Below are 19,721 nucleotides of genomic sequence, written 5' to 3' on the forward strand. Positions count from 1 at the left end.
GGAGTCATTAGCAACTCGAATGTTTGTAACTCAGGGACCCCCTGTATAAGAAAAAAAAAAAAATTGTTGGAGGCAAAGCTAGTTGATAGAAAACAAACTTTGGATGTTTTTTGTCATTATAAAAAACTCTTTGCCTTTGCTCCTTGCAGTTTCACTGCCTGCAGTTGTAAGGTGCCAAGAATGAGTACAATTGCTGGAACAATGTAACTCCAGTGTGCATACAAGAGCAAGAGCTTTATAATCAGTGATCACCCAATGGTCAAAAAAGAAGGTACAGGACCCAAAAAAGCAGAGGAGAAGATGGCAGCAGCGGTGGACTGCGCAGCGAAGGGGATGATGGAACTTTCAGCACTGTGGAGGGAAAACTCAGATGTCAAAGACTGCTTGCTTTCAGACAAACTACAGTTCTGCTTTATGTATTTTTAAGTCACTGAGCTAAAAAATGCTGTAATGAGTGTCAAAAAATGTCAATACTATTTAAATTAGAAAATTAAGTTCAATGCTTCCCAGCATGCGTCGAATTGTTTCCGAGCATGCATCTGAATTTTGCGCGTCTGAATTGCTACAGACGTTTGATTTTCCGATAGGATTTGTTTCCGTCTAAAGATTTGAGAACCAGCTCTCAATCTTTTGTTGGCGGAAATTCCAACAGCAAAGGTCCGATGGAGCATACACACGGTCGGAAATTCCATTCAAAAGCTCACATTGGACTTTTGCTGTCGGAATTCCCGATCGTGTATATGGGGCATTAGACAACATTGAAGCCAAAACATTTGCATCACAACCAGAAAACTAGCAATCTCAAAAGAAGCATTTAGCAATAGAAGCCTCCATTATTCTTTCATGACAGATTAGTTTTTAAGGGCAAGTATTCCAATTCTTTATACTTTCTGCATTTATTCATTCAGGACTAAAAATAAATAAAAAAAAAATATTTTTCACATTTAGTCTTTTATGCTTTTGATATGTTTGCCAGACTATTTCCAACGACTTTTCTGAAAGTAGCTCATTGTTTACAAAGTCCAATAGCTGAAGGTTAATTTTACACACAGTTGGATAAGTAATGCCGCGTACACACGACCGTTTTTCATGATGTGAAAAATGCAATTTTTTTTAAATGTCATTAAAAACGATCCTGTGTGGGCTCCAGAGCATTTTTCATGACGTGAAAAATGGCCATTAAAAATTTAGAACATGCTCTATATTTTCGCGTAGTTTTTCACGTTGTCGTTTTTCACGTCGTAAAAAACATGTGTGTAGGCTTTAACGACGTGAAAAAAACACGCATGCTCAGAAGCAAGTTATGAGAAGGGAGCGCTCGCTCTGGTAAAACTAGCGTTTGAAATGGAGATGGAGCACATTCGCCATGCTGTAACAGACTGAAAAGCACGAAGACTGAAAAGCACGAAGACTGAAAAGCACGAAGACTGAAAAGCGCGTATCGTCTCTAACCAAACTTTTACTAACACTAAATCAGCAAAAGCAGCCCCAAGGGTGGCGCCATCCAAATAGAACTTTCCCTTTATAGTGCCGCCGTACGTGTTGTACGTCACCGTGCTTTGCTCAAAAATCACGCCGGAAAAAACTTTGTTTTTTCTAGACCATTAAAATGGTCGTGTGTGTACGCGGCATAAGAGTAGTTACTCCCTACTCCTTTCTCCCTGTTCTGTATGGTTCTGTACAGTTTCAATTAGAGGACGATAGTATGAAAGCAAAGTGCTACTGGTGTTTCTTTACAAAACTCACAATTCTTTGAGGAACCAGTTTAGTCACACTATTGTATGGAGATTTATATGAAGATTTTTTCACCTATATTTTATGGATTTTACTTTTAGCGCAAATTTTATCTAAAATAGAAAAATACAATTTGACCAAACCACATCACAAGAATGATTAAGAAAAAGTATGTTACTGAAAAAGAGAGTTTTCAGCCTTCTAATCTGTAAAATCCAGTCCACTGCCTCCATTTGTAACAAGAATGTCCCTACTCTCAATATCCTAGCTTCCTCTCGCAGGATTATTCTGAGTTCACTGTCAATGAGCTTACTGGATGTTCAGCGAATAACGTTAGTGAGCCAGAGATCCAGACATTTGATTATCCAGAAACTCAGACCAAAAGCCCACAAGTTTCAGGATTGCTGAGAGAGATTTGGACCAGATAAAGCCAAGCAACTAACATTTTTAGAGGATGGTCATCAATGGCAGCCATAGTTCAGTGCAGGCATTCATTTTTTTAGAAAGGTGTTTATTTATGATCTTTCATAAACACAAAAACAAACAATATAGCACACTACAAAGACATTATTGAAGTACGGCAAGTAAACATTGTGTCTTGTAGGTCGACATGGCCGACTGAAAATAATGATAAGGAACAATACTTCCCAATTCCCTCACAACCAAAAAATGGTGGCGGGGGATGGGACCATCATGAGCTGGGCCATAAAGGTATAGTTACTAAAAAACAAACCAAAACAACACAAACACACACCCATGGACACTCTTGTCCCACCCTGATATCACAGTGCCATAGCCCCCACCGTTGCAACACAAAAAAATAAGACCATATAAAACAATGCCCATCTCAACTACTCAACATCTGCCTGACCTACCTGGCCAAAAAGTTCTGCATTCTTAAAAATACATAAATGTGATCGACCCACCTAAAGATTTGTAATTGGTATTAGTAATTGTAGTTCATACCCAGTCAAGCAAGGCAGATGACACCTTTATTTCATTAGTCTACTTTTTAGGTTGTCATGACATTTAACTACCTCCTGCCTGTTCATTGGCCACTTTATCAGCATTATTATACTACTGGTTAACTGTCCAGTGAACTGCCAAATGTAAATCTGAATCAGGAAGTAGCAGAGTCTTCTTCCTAGCTGTGTAATGTTGCAGGGGGGTGTGACCAAAATTACTATTGGCAGGTTATACAGTTCTCATATAGGCATTCTACATTTTACTTTTCCCTAGTTTCTTTTTAAATGGTTTACTTCCTAAAGGACACATCAAAGTGGTTGTAAAGGATTTTTTTTAAAATAACAAACATCTCTATATTTACCTGCGCTGTGCAATAGAATGGAATTGCACTGAGCAGCCCTAAAGATCCCCCGCCAGCGCTGAAGGCTCCTCCTCTCTGTCCAGTGCCACCATGGGAAGCTGCTTCCCATGGGGGCCCTCATGCGTGCTCGCTTCATTGGCACAGATACTGGGACTCGGATCGACTCCATCACTGGCTTTGATTGATAGCACTGGGAGCCAATGGCAAAGCCAGTGAGACATGGAAGTAAGGGGAAAGAAGAGCTGAAAACATGCCCAGCGCTGGACCAAAATCAATGCCTAAACATTTATGCATTAAGGTAAAAAACACTTACTTAAAGGGTCACTAAAGGATTTTTTTTTTTAGCTAAATAGCTTCCTTTACCCTACTGCAGTCCTGATTTCATGTCCTCATTGTTCGTTTTTGTTCTGGTGTTGCTGTAATTCTGCTCTGTTCTGGACACTTCCTGGTAGTCTGTTTCCTTTGGACCACAGTACTGGAAGCTTCTAGTTTCGTTTTCAAACCCTCACTTTTCTATGGCTCTATACAGCACAGAGGCAGAATAATGCCGCGTACACACCATCACTTTATGTGATGAAAAAAAATGACGTTTTTAAAAACGTCACTTTAATTGACCGTGTGTGGGGGAAAACGTCGTTTTATGTCTTCTAAAAAACGACCAAAAAAAATTGAAGCATGCTTCAATTTTATGTGTCGTTTTTCAAAACGTCAACTTTTACTTCACAGAAATTGACCGTGTGTAGCAAAAACGTCGTTTAAAACGACGTTTTTTCATCCGCGCATGCCCAGAAGCTAGTTATGAAGCGAGCTTCAATGGAAAAACGATGGTGTGTAGGCAACTTCGCTTTGCTAGAACATTGTGAGAAAAACGATGGTGTGTAGGCAACTTCGTCTTTGAAAATTGAAGTTTCAAAAACGTTGTTTTTTACTTCACAGAAAATGTCGTTTTTTTTCATCACATAAAGTGATGGTGTGTATGCGGCATAACATGCAAAAACGAAACTAAAAACTAAAGGTACATTATATGATTGTTTTTTATCTATTTTTAATCGTTTTTAAAAGGAATCAGTTAACTATTATGTCTCTATACCCTGTAAACAGTCATTTGAGCAAAAAAAATAATTTTCCTTTAAGTTACTTGCATTGAAATTCTGCTAAGGTAGAACTATTTTACACCCATTCTCAGATTACACTTATAGAATATAAAAAAACATATTCAGCATTCCAGATTACTTACACAAGCCCTAATCTAAATATAAACTCAGACAACAATTGTCTAATAACTTAAAATAACTTAAAAATGTCCACAAATTCATTCCAAAATCAAATACTAAAAGCTAAATAAATGTTTCAAACTACAATTAAATGTTCTGAGAATTTTCATATGAATTTCATGGGATCATTGATCACTTAAAAATACACAACTTGCTGGACCCAAAGCAGCATGGCTTTACTGAGGGCAGATCATTTCAGACTAATCCGATTGAATTGTTTGACTATAAAATCAATGTTTAAGGTTCAGGATGGTACTGTGGACATAGCATATCTTGATTTCAGCAAGGCATTTTACACAGTTCCACATACTGATCCAATACAAAAGTTGTACAAGCTAGGACCTAACTCTTGGGTGGTTCAGTGGATATGCAGTTGGCTAAAGGATAGATACCAGAGTGTAGTTGTAAACACTCGGAACAGAGACCAGTCAAAAGTGGTGTACCACACGGCTCTGTACTAGGTCCTGTTCTATTTAATCTCGAATGTAAGTGATATAACCAAAGGTTTGTTGGGCAAGGTATGTCTATTTGCTGATGATACAAAGGTGTGTTATAGGGTTGATCTCCCTGGAGGTGTCTGTAATATGAAAAATTATTTGGCATTGCTGGAAGATTGGTCAAAGCAGTTAAAACTGCCGTTCAATATTGCTAAATGTAAAATAATGCAGTTAGGGAAAAAGAATCCCATGAGAGAGCACAACATTGTGGGGACAGTGTTGGTCAGCACTACAGAGGAAAAATATTTGGGGGTACTTATTCCAAATGGTTGCAAAATGAGCAAAGAGTATGACAGGCCAGTGGGAAAAGCAAATACAATTCTAGGGTGCATCACTAGAAGGATCACCAGCAGGATATAGATCTTTAGTGAGACCTAATTTAGAATACTGTGTCCAGTTCACTCACTTACACAAAAATATTGATAAAATAGAACAAGTCAGGTAACAAAAATGTGAAAGGTCTGGGGGATAAAACATATTGAGAGCGACTTCGGGAACCTAATATGTACCGTCTGAAGGAGATAATGGAAAGGGGAGACATGATTCAAACCTTTAAATACATAAATACATAAAGGGGGTGAATAAGGCTCAGAAGGGCAATTTTTTCAATATGAAACCAAAATCAAGAACACGTGGACATGACCTCAAACTATCTGAGGAAAGTTCAAAACTAATTTTATAAAGTATTTTACTAAAAGGATAGTTGATGCTTGGAATAAACTTCCAGCAGAGGTAGTGAGACAGTCAACAGTAAATGGTTTTAAACATGTTTGGGACAAATATAGATCTATACTTAAATGGCTGTCTCTGAGGTTTCGAACAAGGTAAAACAAATACTAGGCAGTTTCTGTTGTATAATTTCGCAAAACCACAGTGCTCATAAAAGCTTTTGTCATGTCTTGAATAATTATATGTAAAGCAAGTTTTTGCTTACTTAGGAGAAAAAATATAAAATATAAAACACAAGTTTAAAAATCAACAAAAAAAAGTAAAAAAAACTACTTTATTTAAAGGGGAGTTCCACCCACAATTTCACTTTTTAAATATAAATACCCCTGTAATACACAAGCTTAATGTATTCTAGTAAAGTTCGTCTGTAAACTAAGGTCCGTTTTGTTAGGTTGTTACAGCATTTAGTTTATAATCTAGAAATAGACCGTGGCCATCTTAAGTGTGGACATCATGAAGCCAGACTTCCTGGATTTCAGCTTTGCATATATCGCACATGCTCAGTGCACAAGCAATGTAATAGGTTTCAGTCAGGTTTGCAAGGACTACTGGGAAACACGATGCCTATCCCAGAAACCCTTGCAAATAGCCTAGGCAAATAAGGAGGAGGAAGTAATGAAGGACTACAAAATAAAGGTATTTACAAGCAACAAATTCTGAACACTATGAGATTAGAGCATGCAGCACAGACAAACATAAAAAAATGGGTGGAACTCCACTTTAAATATATTTACATTTTTAAGGAAGATTTCACATTTGTAAACTGATGGTTTATATATCTTTTCATTATTTGTATAAAACAGTGTTTCTCAACTCCAGTCCTCGGGGCGCACCAACAGGTCTTGTTTTCAGGCTTTCCATTATTGTGAACAGGTAATTTTATCAGTTTCACTGCCTTAGTAATTACCACAGCAGTTTGATCTGAGGGAAATCCTGAAAACATGACCTGTTGGTGCGCCCCGAGGACTGGAGTTGAGAAACACTGGTATAAAAGATCGATTTTACACATAAACATTTTTTTCCATGGCACTAAGCTTAAAAAACATAGTGGGATTGTGAAAAAGAAAACCAAAGGCTAACACTATTTATTTTGTCAGTCTGTATAAACGAATTAAGATATTCTCATATATGCTCGGACGAGGAGGTAGGGTTTACTATTAAGCACAGAAGCTGCATAATGATCCCTCTCCACCTACTGTGCACAAGTCGTAAACATAAAATATTAATACACTAATGTTTGTTTTTGGATGGTTAAAAAGCAATTAAAAAGACCAATAAATATTTTTAACATTGATCATAATACAAATACAAAGCAAAATGTATTTTATAAGTATATAGATTCTCTTTAAACATATGTTTAAATAAGTGAGTAGTTCTGCCTTTGATGATTTTGACTCATGCCTCGTACACACGACTGTTTTTCGGGATGTAAAAAATTAAATTTTGAATGGTCTAGAAAAAACAACGTTTTTTTCAACCCGATCGTTAAACCGGTCTTGCGTGAAAAAAATGCTCTAGCAAATCGGGGTGACGTACAACACGTACAACGGCACTATAAAGGGGAAGTTCCATTCGGATGGCGCCTCCCTTGGGGCTGCTTTTGCTGATTTTGTGTTAGTAAAAGACGATTTGCGCTTTTCAGTTATTTACAGAGTGATGAATGTGCTTACTCCATTATGAACGCTAATTTTACCAGAAAGAGCGCTCCCATCTCATAACTTGCTTCTGAGCGTGCACGTTTTTTTCACGTGATTAAAGCCCACACACAACCATTTTTTTACAACGTTAAAAACTAAGTGAAAAATTAGAGCATGTTCTAAATTTTTAATGCCCATTTTTTTTTTACATTGTGAAAAATGCTCTGGAGCTCACACATGATCGTTTTTTAATGACATTAAAAAAAACGTAATTTTTTACAACCCGAAAAACGGTCGTGTGTACGCGGCATAATATATTATTGGCAATCAGAAAAAGGTAAAAACATTTAGGAAATCTTTCACCTTTTAAATGTTAACTAAGATTTTATTCAATTTTTTTAAAGTCAACAGATGGTACACTCCCCTAAAAATTCAGTATTCGCAGCAAAACAATAAAACAGACTTGTGTATTATATACAGCTCAAAACAAATTAACAAGTTTATTCTCAATTTATTTGACAAAATGGAGAAACAGTGGAGAATGTTCACTTAGCTTAGTGATAAAGTAAAGTTGTATTCGCTTTGCGTATCCAATTATGTGCAGAAAGATTAAACCAGATGTAGCCTCTAAATGAATTGCATTAAGTTTGCTAAAACATGGTGTATCATAAACAACTGCCATTTTTTAAAAATAAAATGCTTGTTTTTACCCGTTTAACCCCTTGCCGATCGCCGCACGCATATATACGTTGACAGAATGGCACGGGCAGGCAGATTGGTGTACAAGTATGTCCCTTTAAATCTGCCACCCAGTGCACGTGCCTGCCGCGTACCTCGTGAGCGTGCTCACGGGTCCCGGGAAACTCGATGTCCCCGGGCGGCCCGCGATTGCAGTCGGCAAAGGCAGAACAGGGGGATGCCTTTGTAAACAAAGCATTCCCCTATTCTGCCTAGTGACACTGTCACTGATGGCTGTTCCCCGTGATTGGGAACGGTTATCAGTGACGTTCCATGTGTAGCCACGTCCCCTAACAGTAAGAATCACTCCCTAGGGAACACTTGACCCCTACAGCGCCACCTAGTGGTTAACTCCTTCACTGCCAGTGTAATTTTCACAGTAATCAGTGCATTTTTATAGCACTGATCGCTGTAAAAATGACAATGGTCCAAAAATGTGTCAAAAAGCTACGTCGCACGACAATTGTCAGTTAAAGCGATGCAGTGCCGAATTGCAAAAAGTGGCCTGGTCTTTGACCATCGTAATGGTCCGGGGCTTAAGTGGTTAATCCTTTGTTGGTGTTTATCTCCTGCAGACACTACAACAATGGCTGCATGTCAGTTCTCAGGGCTGGTTTCCTGATAGTGACAACAGTGGGTCATGTCTGTATAATGTGTGTTTTTATGGACCGCTTACGGTCTCCATTAAAAGCCTAATGCCGCGTACACACCATCACTTTATGTGATGAAAAAAAATGACGTTTTTAAAAACGTCACTTTAATTGACTGTGTGTGGGGGAAAACGTCGTTTTATGTCTTGTAAAAAACGACCAAAAAAAATTGAAGCATGCTTCAATTTTATGTGTCGTTTTTCAAAAGTGCACTTTTTACTTCACAGAAATTGACCGTGTGTAGCAAAAAACGTCGTTTTGTAAGACGTTTTTTCATCCACGCATGCCCAGAAGCTACTTCAATGGTAAAACGTGGTGGAACGTAACCTCACTTTGCAAGAACATTGTGAGAAAAACGATGGTGTGTAGGCAACTTCGTCTTTGAAAATTGAAGTTTCAAAAATGTCACTTTTTACTTCACAGAAAGTGTCGTTTTTTTTCATCACATAAAGTGATGGTGTGTACGGGGCATAAGATAGAAGATTATGGAACTTTCTGCCTAAAAGCATTAATATTCAAATTAATCTATTAAAGGTAAATATATAATATAATATAAACTGATTGGCTGTATAAAGAAAATTTTAACTAATCTGCTGAACCCTTACTGGTTCTTGCCTTCAATTTTAAGAGTGACACTCATGCTATATTATACACTGGAGAAATACATACAATTTTATGTGGAATTGTAGGGTTTAAAATATTTCACTAAAATGCTAGGCCATAAATAAAATATTCCAATCACATGAATTTTCAGTAAAATTTGTTTTATTTACATGCTCCTCATGCGCACTTGCATACTCTGCTTTGATTATAAATATGTATCCAAAGTATATAAACTGCAAAGTGCATTAGCGCCTACAGAGATGTAAAATGTGTTCAAAATGTTCAAATAAATACACTAAAATATGAATTCAACATTTAAATAAACCATAAAAAACTATACAGTACAGACTTATTTGGACATCACACAGCAATTTTTAGTAAAAAAAAAAGAAAAGAAAAGGATCAATTGTATATAAATTCTTTTATGGGGAGCTTTTGTCTTCCTAATAGGATTCTTAGGCCTCGTACACACGACCGGTTTCCTCGGCAGAATCCATCAAGAGACTTGGTGGGAGATTTTTTTTGCCGAGGAAACCGGTCGTGTGTACATTTTTCAGCGAGGAAACTGTCGAGGAACTCGACAAGCCAAAAAGAGAGCATGTTCTCTTTTTCCTCGACGGGAATGGAGAAAATTGGCTAGTCGAGTTACTCGACAAGCCTAAAAAGAACTCGACGAGGAAAACAATGTGTTTCGCCCGCCGAGTTTCTCGTGTGTACGAGGCCTCATAGCTAAAAACTGAAGCAGGGAATACAGAGGGAATATACAGTGGCCCAGATTCAGGTAGAATTTGCCCATCTGTTACGGAGGCGCAGGGCAGCGTTTTTGCCCTGCGCCCCCGCAAATTTACTGCGCTACCCGCGATTCACGGAGCAGTAGCTCCGTAAATTGCGTGTGCGCTGTGTAAACTTGCCATGCGTAAGGGCGCCTAATGTAAATGATCCCGTAGGGGGCGGGAATCATTTAAATTAGGCGCGCTCCTGCGCCGAGCGTAGAGCGCATGCTCCGTCGGGAAACTTTCCCGACGTGCATTGCGGCAAATGACGTCACAAGGACATCATTTGCTTCAAAGTGAACGTGAATGGCGTCCAGCGCCATTCACGAATCACTTACGCAAACGACGTAGATTTCAAATATTTTGCGACGCGGGAACGACGGGTATCCTTTAGCATTGGCTGCGCGTGCTATTAGGATGTGCAACCTTACGCGAAACCTGACGTAAGCAAACTACGTAAATTGCGTACGCAGGGCTCGCGCAACGTTGTGAATCGGTGTTAGTATGCAATTTGCATACTATACACTGAGCACAATGGGAGCGCCCCCTAGCGGTCATCCCTAGAATGCAGCCTAAGATATGCGTGGCATAAGAGCCTTATGCCACGCAGATTTTAGGCTGCAGTCGGCGTTACGATGTTCCTGAATCAGGAGCATTCGTAACGCCGGGGCAAGTAAGCAATTGCGCTGTGTAACCTATGGTTACACAGGCGCAATTGCTTCTTGAATCTGGGCCAGTGTTTATAAAGTCCTATACAAAATCACAACCATGAAACCATTAGTTTCTGTGAGAAAATCTTAAAAAAACTTTTTTTCACTAGGCATCTACATCTACATCTGAATACAGCCATGGCTTACCTTAGAGGCATTTATGAACCAATGCCTACAACAGTAGGGTAAGGGTCCAATAGAGCATCATAATTTACAAAATGTAAACATTTCTCTCTTTTCTGACAACCTCTAAACAAAATCCAATACATGAACAATAGGAGAAGTATGTGCAGTAAGAGGAGCCACAAAATTAACTGTAGTCCAAGTAACACAAAGCAAACTTATTTTTTTGTCAGTTGGTGTGTGTAGATAAAATTGTAAAGGTTAATATAAAACAAAAAGGATGTTCCCTCCTTGAGCACATTCTCGCATGTCCTCCAACAGCCCTCTACACCAGGAATGTCATATTCATAATGAAACAGTAGGACATATTCAGTTGAATATTTTTTTTGAAGGGCCATTGTATGTCTACTATGGGCCACATTTGCTGGCGTATAAGACTACCTTTTACACTTTAAAAAAAATGGCCAAAAAGCAGGGGTCGTCTTATACACCGGGTCAACTGCTCGGATGCCTGCTGGATGTGCAGTAATACTAAATGTAGCTTCGGCTACATACAGTATATAACGCTTAGCCAATCCCAGTGAGCGACGTATTCAAATGAATACAGAGCCTGCTCGGATTGGAGTAACAACCTCTGCCAATCCGAACAGGCTACATACAGTAGCCGGCTCGGATTGGCTTTGAGAGTAAGAGAGGCGTGGGCTAATGATGTTACAGCCTCTGCCAATCCAAGCAGGCTTTGTATTCATTAATAGAATACATCGCTCGCTGTGTTTGGCTCCAGCTCCAGCAAGAAGGAAGAAGAATATGGCTCCAGAAGGAAGAAATATGAAGTGTCGGAAGCCTCGGAAGGGGGGGGTCGTCTTATACTGTGAGTACAGGCAAAACATCTTAAAAAACTGTAAAATTAGGGGGTCGTCTTATACACCCGGTCGCCTTATACACCGGCAAATACGGTACCATTACCGTAGCAATTGTTACATAGTTAGTCAGGTTGAAAAAAGACACAAGTTCATCCAGTTCAACCAAAAAAAAAAAGAAATGCAATCCCATATACACAATCCTTCACCCACAGTTGATCCAGAGGAAGGCGAAAAACCTCAGCAAAGCATTGTCCAATTTTCTACAGCAGGGGAAGAAATTCCTTCCGGATCCCCCAAGAGGCAATCAGATTTTCCCATGATCAACTATACCTATAAGACCCCTTTCACACTGGGGCGCTTTTCAGGTGTTTTTGCACTAAAAATAGCGCATGTGAAGCATCTGAAAAGTGCCTCTCAATCCACCCCAGTGTGAGAGTGCTTTCACACTGGGGCGGTGCGCTTGCAGGACAGGAAAAAAAGCCCTGCAAGCAGCATCTTTCGGGCGGTGAATACACCGCTCCTCCACCGCCCCTGCCATTGAAATCAATGGGCAATGACGTTTTATTCGTCCGCTAGCGTGGGTTAAAAGTGCCCCGCTATCGGGCAAAAAGTACCACTATAATAGCGGTAAAGCACCGCTAAAATTAGCGGTGCTTTACCGCTAACGCTGCCCCGCCCCAGTGTGAAAGTAGCCTAAATGTTAGTACCCAATTATATTATGTACATTTAGGAAAGAATCCAGGCCTTTTTTAAACACTCTACTAAGCTGGCCAGAACCACCACTGGAGGGTGTCTATTCCACATTTTCACAGCTCTTACTTTGAAGAAACCTTTCCGTAGTTAGAGATTAAATCTTTTTTTCTCTAGACGTGAAGAGTGAATAACTCGACACCAAGTTCTCTATATGGACCACTTATGTATTTGTACATGTTGATCATATTCCCCCTTAATCTCCTCTTCAAGAGAGAGAATAGATTCAGTTCTTCTAATCTTTCCTCATAGCTGAGCTCCTCCATTACCCTTCTCTGCACTTTCTCCAGCTCCCCAATATCCTTTTTGAGAACTGGTGCCCAAAACTGAACTGCATTTTCCAGATCAGGTCTTACTAATGATTTGGACAGGGGCAAAATTATATCTCTGTCAGGGATGTCTAACACATGGCATTCAACACAGGTTTAAACAGATCAGTGGGCTGCACTTAAGGAAACAGGCACAAAAGTAGGTGAGAAATATATATATTTATTAAAGATAAAGGCATACCTGCAAACCAAACAACAGCAAACCAAAAACAAGCAAAGCATACAGCAACCCTCAAAACACCTAATCTAACTAACTAATATATACAAAAACAAGAGAATATATACATAATCAAAGCAGGGATGAGAGACAAGGGGGAACAGGCAGCCATATGGAGGGAGCAGTGGCAAGGGGAAGCTGGAATCGGGGGATGAGACTCAGGCACTGGGTACAAGGTACAGGACAGGGCAGAAAGCGGATCAGGAACATATTCAGGCAACAGATCAGGTCAGGCAGGAACAAGGTTAGCAGAAAGGATACTGAAGCCCTGAACCTCAGTGAAGGGCGGACTTATATACTTCCAGCAGCTCACATCAAGTGCAGCTTGATTAATGAAGAGTCCATCTACAGGGAGACACCCGCTGGTGGCCACCAGAATTGCACCCTTTGTTGCTGGAAGTAATAGTGCCACCAGCAGGTGACCGAAGCCACAACACGGATCATGACAATCTCTCTCTCTGGAGTCCATACCTCTCTTAATACAAGAAAGGACTTTGCTTGTTTTGGAATCCGCAGCTTGGCATTGCATGCCATTATTGAGCTTATGATCTAAGGAAACCCCCAGATCCTTCTCCATTATGGATTCCCCCAGTTGTACTCCCCCTAGTATGTATGACACATGCATATTCTTAGCCCCCAAGAGCATAAATTTACATTTATCAACATTTAGCCCTGGTTCACACTGGGCTGCGGGAGTGAAGCCGTGCAAGTTCAGCTGAACTCGCACGGCTTCACTCCCGCTGGCAGTCCCGATTTCGGCCGCGATTTAAGAGACATCTGTGCGTCCCGAAATCGCAAAAAGTAGTACAGGAACTACTTTTTGAAATCGGTGCAGTGCAGCAGATGCGGCGTCGCACCGATTAGGACAGTGTCATTGCCGACAATTGGCGGCAAATGCCGCCGATTTGAGATGCGATTTCAAATCGAAGGAAATCGTACCCAGTGTGAACCTGGGCTAAACCTAATTTGCCACTTAGTTGCCCAATTAGACAGAGCATTGAGGTCGGCTTGTAAATTTGAGACATCCTGTAAGGACGTTATTCCACTGCATAGCTTGGTGTAATCTGCAAAGACAGAAATTTTACTTTTTATCACAGACCCAATATCATTTATAAAGATATTAAAAAGTAAGGGTCCCAGCACTGAACCTTGGGGTACACCACTGATAAACCTAGACCCATCAGAGTAAGGTTCTGTCTTTTAGCCAGTATTCTATCCATTTACAAATTGATCTTTCCAAGCCTGTAGACTTTACCTTACATATTAGCAGTGTTTGGGGAACTGTGTCAAACGCTTTCGCAAAATCCAAGTATACCACGTCCACAGTCACCCCTCTGTCCAAGGTTTAACTTACCTTGTCATAAAAAGAAATTAGGTTTGTTTGACATCTTATGTCTTTCATAAATCAATGCTGTCTGTTGCTTACAATAGTTACTTGTAACCTACAACATTTTATTACAGAAAACAGGCCACAAAACATGTCTTGAAGAATTTATCTGTAAAACTATGAAAGGAAGTGGAATTTTCATGAGCTGGAGAAAAGCCTTAGGCCCCGTACACACGGTCGGACAAAACCGATGAGAATGGACCGAGGTTCAGTTTCATCTGACCAAACCGACCGTGTGTATAGCCCATCGGTCTGTTTTCCTTCGGTCCAAAATTTTAAAACATGCTTCAAAACCGAACCGATGGACCGCTGCCCCATCAGTCCAAACCGATGGTTAGTACAGAAAAGCATTGGTTCAAAACCCGCGCATGCTCAGAATCAAGTCGACACATGCTTGGAAGCATTGAACTTTGTTTTATTCAGCACGTCGTGTGTTTGACGTCACCGCGTTCTGACCCGATCGGTTTTTGGAACGATGGTGTGTACACACATCAGGCCACTTCAGCGGTGATATATGTGGGGGGTGGGTGCGCTAACAATAATAAATTAGTAATCCATACTTATAACAAGTGTGATGAAATAAAGTGCTAAATTACTACAACACCTATTGGTAATAAATGATCTAGTACAAAAGTCCGTTGTTGCAGTACTGTCACTGCCTATTTGATACCGACCAGTCCTGTTTCAAACATAATAAAAATGACTTATAATCTCAATGAAGTAGATAAGTCCAATAAATGCATGAAGTGATGTTAAGAAAAGAGTCCATAAACAATCCTTAGTGATTAAAGACAGATGCGTGCTCCTGATCAAATCAGTAGTAATCCACCTTCACCATTTAGACTGATATACACCCGAAGTGAATGAATGTAGATGGCTCCTTACCGAATGGTAATGCTCCTTACTTTGATACCAAAAAAGGAGACATATATAGCTTTTACATGCAGACCTGTGTGATCAGATGCGTCTTGGCAGTAATAATTCTTGCGATCAGAAATATCCCAGTTGATGCATGTAAAATAGAATAGTGCCAAACATAGTGTAACTCATTTATTAAAAGGATAACAATTTATAAAAGGGGAGCCAAATGGCCGCTTACTGTTTGAGGTGCCTCAAACCCGGCACTGAGGCTCAATCGCGTTGTGTAGGATGGTAGATCCTAGACGCTGTACTCGTGTCTCAAGCGTGCGTTCCACCTCGGTGACGATCGGAACCAGCGGGACAGGAAGTGACGAAATGCCGTGCGTGGATAGGTACCGCCTTAATCAATTGATTATTTTGGGTTGCAGCTGTAGTTCACTTTTATTTTAATTTTGGCGCGAGATATAATTTACACATACACTTCAGCGGTGAACCGATGAAAACGGTCCGTCAGACCATTCTCATCGGTTTGGAACGACCGTGTGTACAAGGCTTCAAAGAACAACTTTGCTTTTGTGAAGCTGTCCTTTAAAAAATTCTCCCAAAGCCCACTTAGTAACATACTTACCTTCAACTCTGAACCAACATTTGCAGAAAACCTCTGCCTCCACTTCACACTAAACATGATTAAAATGAAAGCGAACTCGCTGCTCCAGGTGAAGTTTAGTATGCCTGATAGAACGCCCTGGATCGCCTCCGTGCATAATATCAAAATGAAAAGAAATGGATGCACATCGGGTGGTTCCAAATCCCATTGTATTGAGTCACTCTGGTGACACCAGGGGACACTAACACACAATATCGTAGACGCATTTCACACAGTACAAAGGTGCTTAATCATTATTAATGATTAAGCAACTTTGTACTGTGTGAAACGCGTCTACAAGATTGTGTGTTGGTGTCCCCTGGTGTCACCAAGGTGACTCAATAAAACAGCATTTGGAACCACCTGATGTGCAGCCATCTCTTGTAATTTCACAACGCACATGCATCCCATGGCACCATTAATTTCTAGGGGATGGCCATACTCTGCATAACTACAGAGGCTGTGATAAGTACAGCCACCCAACAGGAATGAATGGGGCCACAACACATATGTGCATGCCCAGCAATGCCATCAGTGCCACCCCTCAGTGTCCATCAGTGCCACCTCTCAGTGCCCAGCTATGCCCAGTGCCCACCTATCAGTGCCCATCTGTGCCACCCATAAGTACCCATCAGTGCCACCCAAAGGTGCCGCCCATAAGTGCCCATCAGTGCCTATGAGTGCCCATCAGTGCCGCCTATGAGTGCCCATCAGTGCCGCATACCAGCGCCGCCTATCAGTGCTGCCTATCAGTGCCCATCAGTGTCACCTCATTGGTGCCCAACAGTGCCACCTCATCGGTGCCCATCAGTGCCACCATATCAGTGCCTGTAATTGAAGAAGAAAACGTACTTATTTACAAAAATTTTTTACAGAAAAAATATAAAATCGTAGAGGTGATTAACCACTTAAGCCCCGGACCAATATGCAGCCTAAAGACCCAAGGTGTTTTTACAGTTCGGGACTGCGTCGCTTTAACAGACAATTGCGCGGTCGTGCGACGTGGCTCCCAAACAAAATTGGCGTCCTTTTTCCCCCCACAAATAGAGCTTTCTTTTGGTGGTATTTGATCACATCTGCGGTTTTTAGTTTTTGCGCTATAAACAAAAATAGAGCGACAATTTTGAAAAAAATGCAATATTTTTTACTTTTTGCTGTAATAAATATCCCCCAAAAACATATATAAAAACATTTTTTTTCCTCAGTTTAGGCCGATACGTATTCTTCTACCTATTTTTAGTAAAAAAAATCGCAATAAGCGTTTTTCGATTGGTTTGCGCAAAATTTATAGTGTTTACAAAATAGGGGATAGTTTTATTGCATTTTTATTAATTTTTTTTTTTTTACTACTAATGGCGGCGATCAGCAATTTTTTTCGTCACTGCGACATTATGGCGGACACTTCGGACAATTTTGACACATTTTTGGGACCATTGTCATTTTCACAGCAAAAAATGCATTTAAATTGCATTCTTTATTGTGAAAATGACAGTTGCAGTTTGGGAGTTAACCACAGGTGGCGCTGTAGGAGTTAGGGTGCACCTAGTGCACCTATGTGTTTACAACTGTTTGGGGGTGTGGCTGTAGGAATGACGTCATCGATCGTGTCTTCCCTATAAAGGGAATGACGCGATCGATGCGCCGCCATAGTGAAGGACGGGGAAGCCGTGTTTACATACGGCTCTCCCCGTTCTTCAGCTCCGGGGAGCGATCGCAACGGCGCGGCTATAAACAAATAGCCGCGCCGTGGTCCCGGATCGCTCCCCGAGCGGACCCGACCTCCGCATGTAGCGGGGGGGGTCCCGATCGGACCCCCCACCCGCTAATAGGCGAGGACGTACGTGTACGCCCATGTGCCTGTACGTGCCATATTGTGGACGTATATGTACATGCGGGGGTCGGGAACTGGTTAAATACCACCAAAAGAAAGCTCTATTTGTGGGAACAAAAGTATAAAAAAAGTGTTTGGGTACAGTGTAGCATGAACGCGTAATTGTCATTCAAAGTGCAACAGCGCTGAAAGCTGAAAATTGGCTTGGGCAGGAAGGTGTGTAAGTGCCTGGTATGGAAGTGGTTAAGTTAGTCTCTGTGAAAAGAAAGCCACCTGGTCATTGTCTATATCCAGATTCTGTGCATTGTATAAAAGCTGACCTAGTAAAATGGATAGTACAATCTATTTTCCTTTGACTGCACAAGGAAAACAAGCAGTTAATTTTCTTTAAAGTACTTTTTTTCCAACCTCAGTCATAATATTATTTAGGATCCTCGAGGAATCTGGTAAAATACTGCTAAATTACAGTCCAATCCAATTTCCAGGACAGGAGCGCTCAGCTGCCTGAAAATGGGGAAATTGCCAGCTGACTCATAACTATGTCAGTGCAATTATGCTGACATAATAAGCTCCCTTGCTAGTGACAGTTTAAAAAAAAAAAAAGATGATGGGATTTTTATTGAAGTGTAGGCCCTCTGGGCAGCATTTCAAGAACCAATTCCTAAAATATTTTAGTAGATTGATACTGTGTTAGTGGAAGTCATTAGTGGGATCGAAGTATACCTTTCTATAGTTAAAACAATTCGCTACAAAAAAGTTAACGAGCAAGTTACAAAAATCCCAAACTGATTTATCCAAGAGAAGAGCAAGTGCAAGTGCTATTGTTATCCTAGCAAGCACTGCAACCAGGGCTGGACTAATAGGTAGGCGAGGGGGTGTATCTTTCTAGAGTACCATTATGTAACTCCAGCAATAAACAATGATGGTCTCATTAGTGTTCTAAGCTCCGCTCTGGAATTTGATTGGTAACCATTTAGGTAGGCTGCTAGACCTATTACTCCTATTACTCCTTGGTATGGCACATTGTTGGGAAAAAGAGACAGAGGCTGGGCCTCAGGGCAGCATACAGTAGGTGTGCTCAGCTCTGTTCATCTAAAGAATGCCATGAACAGGAAAACTGCACCACTCATGACCACAAAATCTCCTGAACAAAATTAGTAACTTTCTGTGTTTGTTTTGCATTTCCTGGGTCATTAACCACTTACTCACCGAAAGACGTCTACAAGGCGGTTCCTTAACTCTGGGAGGACGTCCATGGATATTTGTTGCTATGTTTGCAGATTTTTTTTATCTTCTTCCTGGGTGAAAGTTCTATTTCACAGAACAGATTAAAGCGACAAAACGCCCGTTGTCGCGGTAGACGCTTGAATCAAGCGTTTCCATTCGTTTCTATGGGAAAACAAACATTCAAAAACGCCCAAATCAGCCAGATTCGCGTTTGAGCTTCAGGCGTTCGGCTTCAGGCGTTTTGGAGTGGAGATGTGAACCATCTCTATTGAGAATAATGTATTTTTTCCCCTCTAGCGTTTTATAGCTTCAGGCTTCAAAATGCTCAGGTGTGAATGCAGCTTAGGACTGTCCATGTTCTCTTTCCTGGGTTACTGACACATTCACAGATGTGGTGTGGTGTGCGGACTGTAGAAAATGTATTTTCTTTTCAATATATAAAAGGTTTTTATTTAACCTCCTGGGACCCGCGCTATAGTCAAATGACGGCTACAGCGCGGATCCCAAAATCCAACAGGACGTCAATTGACGTCCGCCCCTTTGGGCGTTCCCCGCGCGTGCTCCAGAGCGCGCAGCGGGCAAACTCTGTGTTGGCCGTGTCCCTTGGACACAGGCAATTACAGATCGCCGCGAACGGCCAATCAGACTGGCCGTTTGCGATGTGATCTGTGCGGTCAATGAGAGATGATCTCATATGTAAACATATGAGATCATCTCTCATTGCCGTTTTACACAGAGACAGCGGTGCTGTCTCTGGAGAGGAGACCGATCTGTGTCCCTTGTACATAGGGACACAGATCGGTCACCCCCCCCCC

General features: G+C 40.8%; 1 protein-coding gene across 3 annotated transcripts in view; it reads right to left on the minus strand.

Annotated features, from left to right (window-relative positions):
- Nucleotides 1-19,721, minus strand: part of NEK10 (NIMA related kinase 10) — a 326,603-nt gene that overhangs the window by 79,387 nt on the left and 227,495 nt on the right. The window lies entirely within an intron of this gene.

This window comes from Rana temporaria, chromosome 5 (assembly GCF_905171775.1).
Source record: "Rana temporaria chromosome 5, aRanTem1.1, whole genome shotgun sequence".
Lineage (NCBI taxonomy): Eukaryota > Metazoa > Chordata > Amphibia > Anura > Ranidae > Rana > Rana temporaria.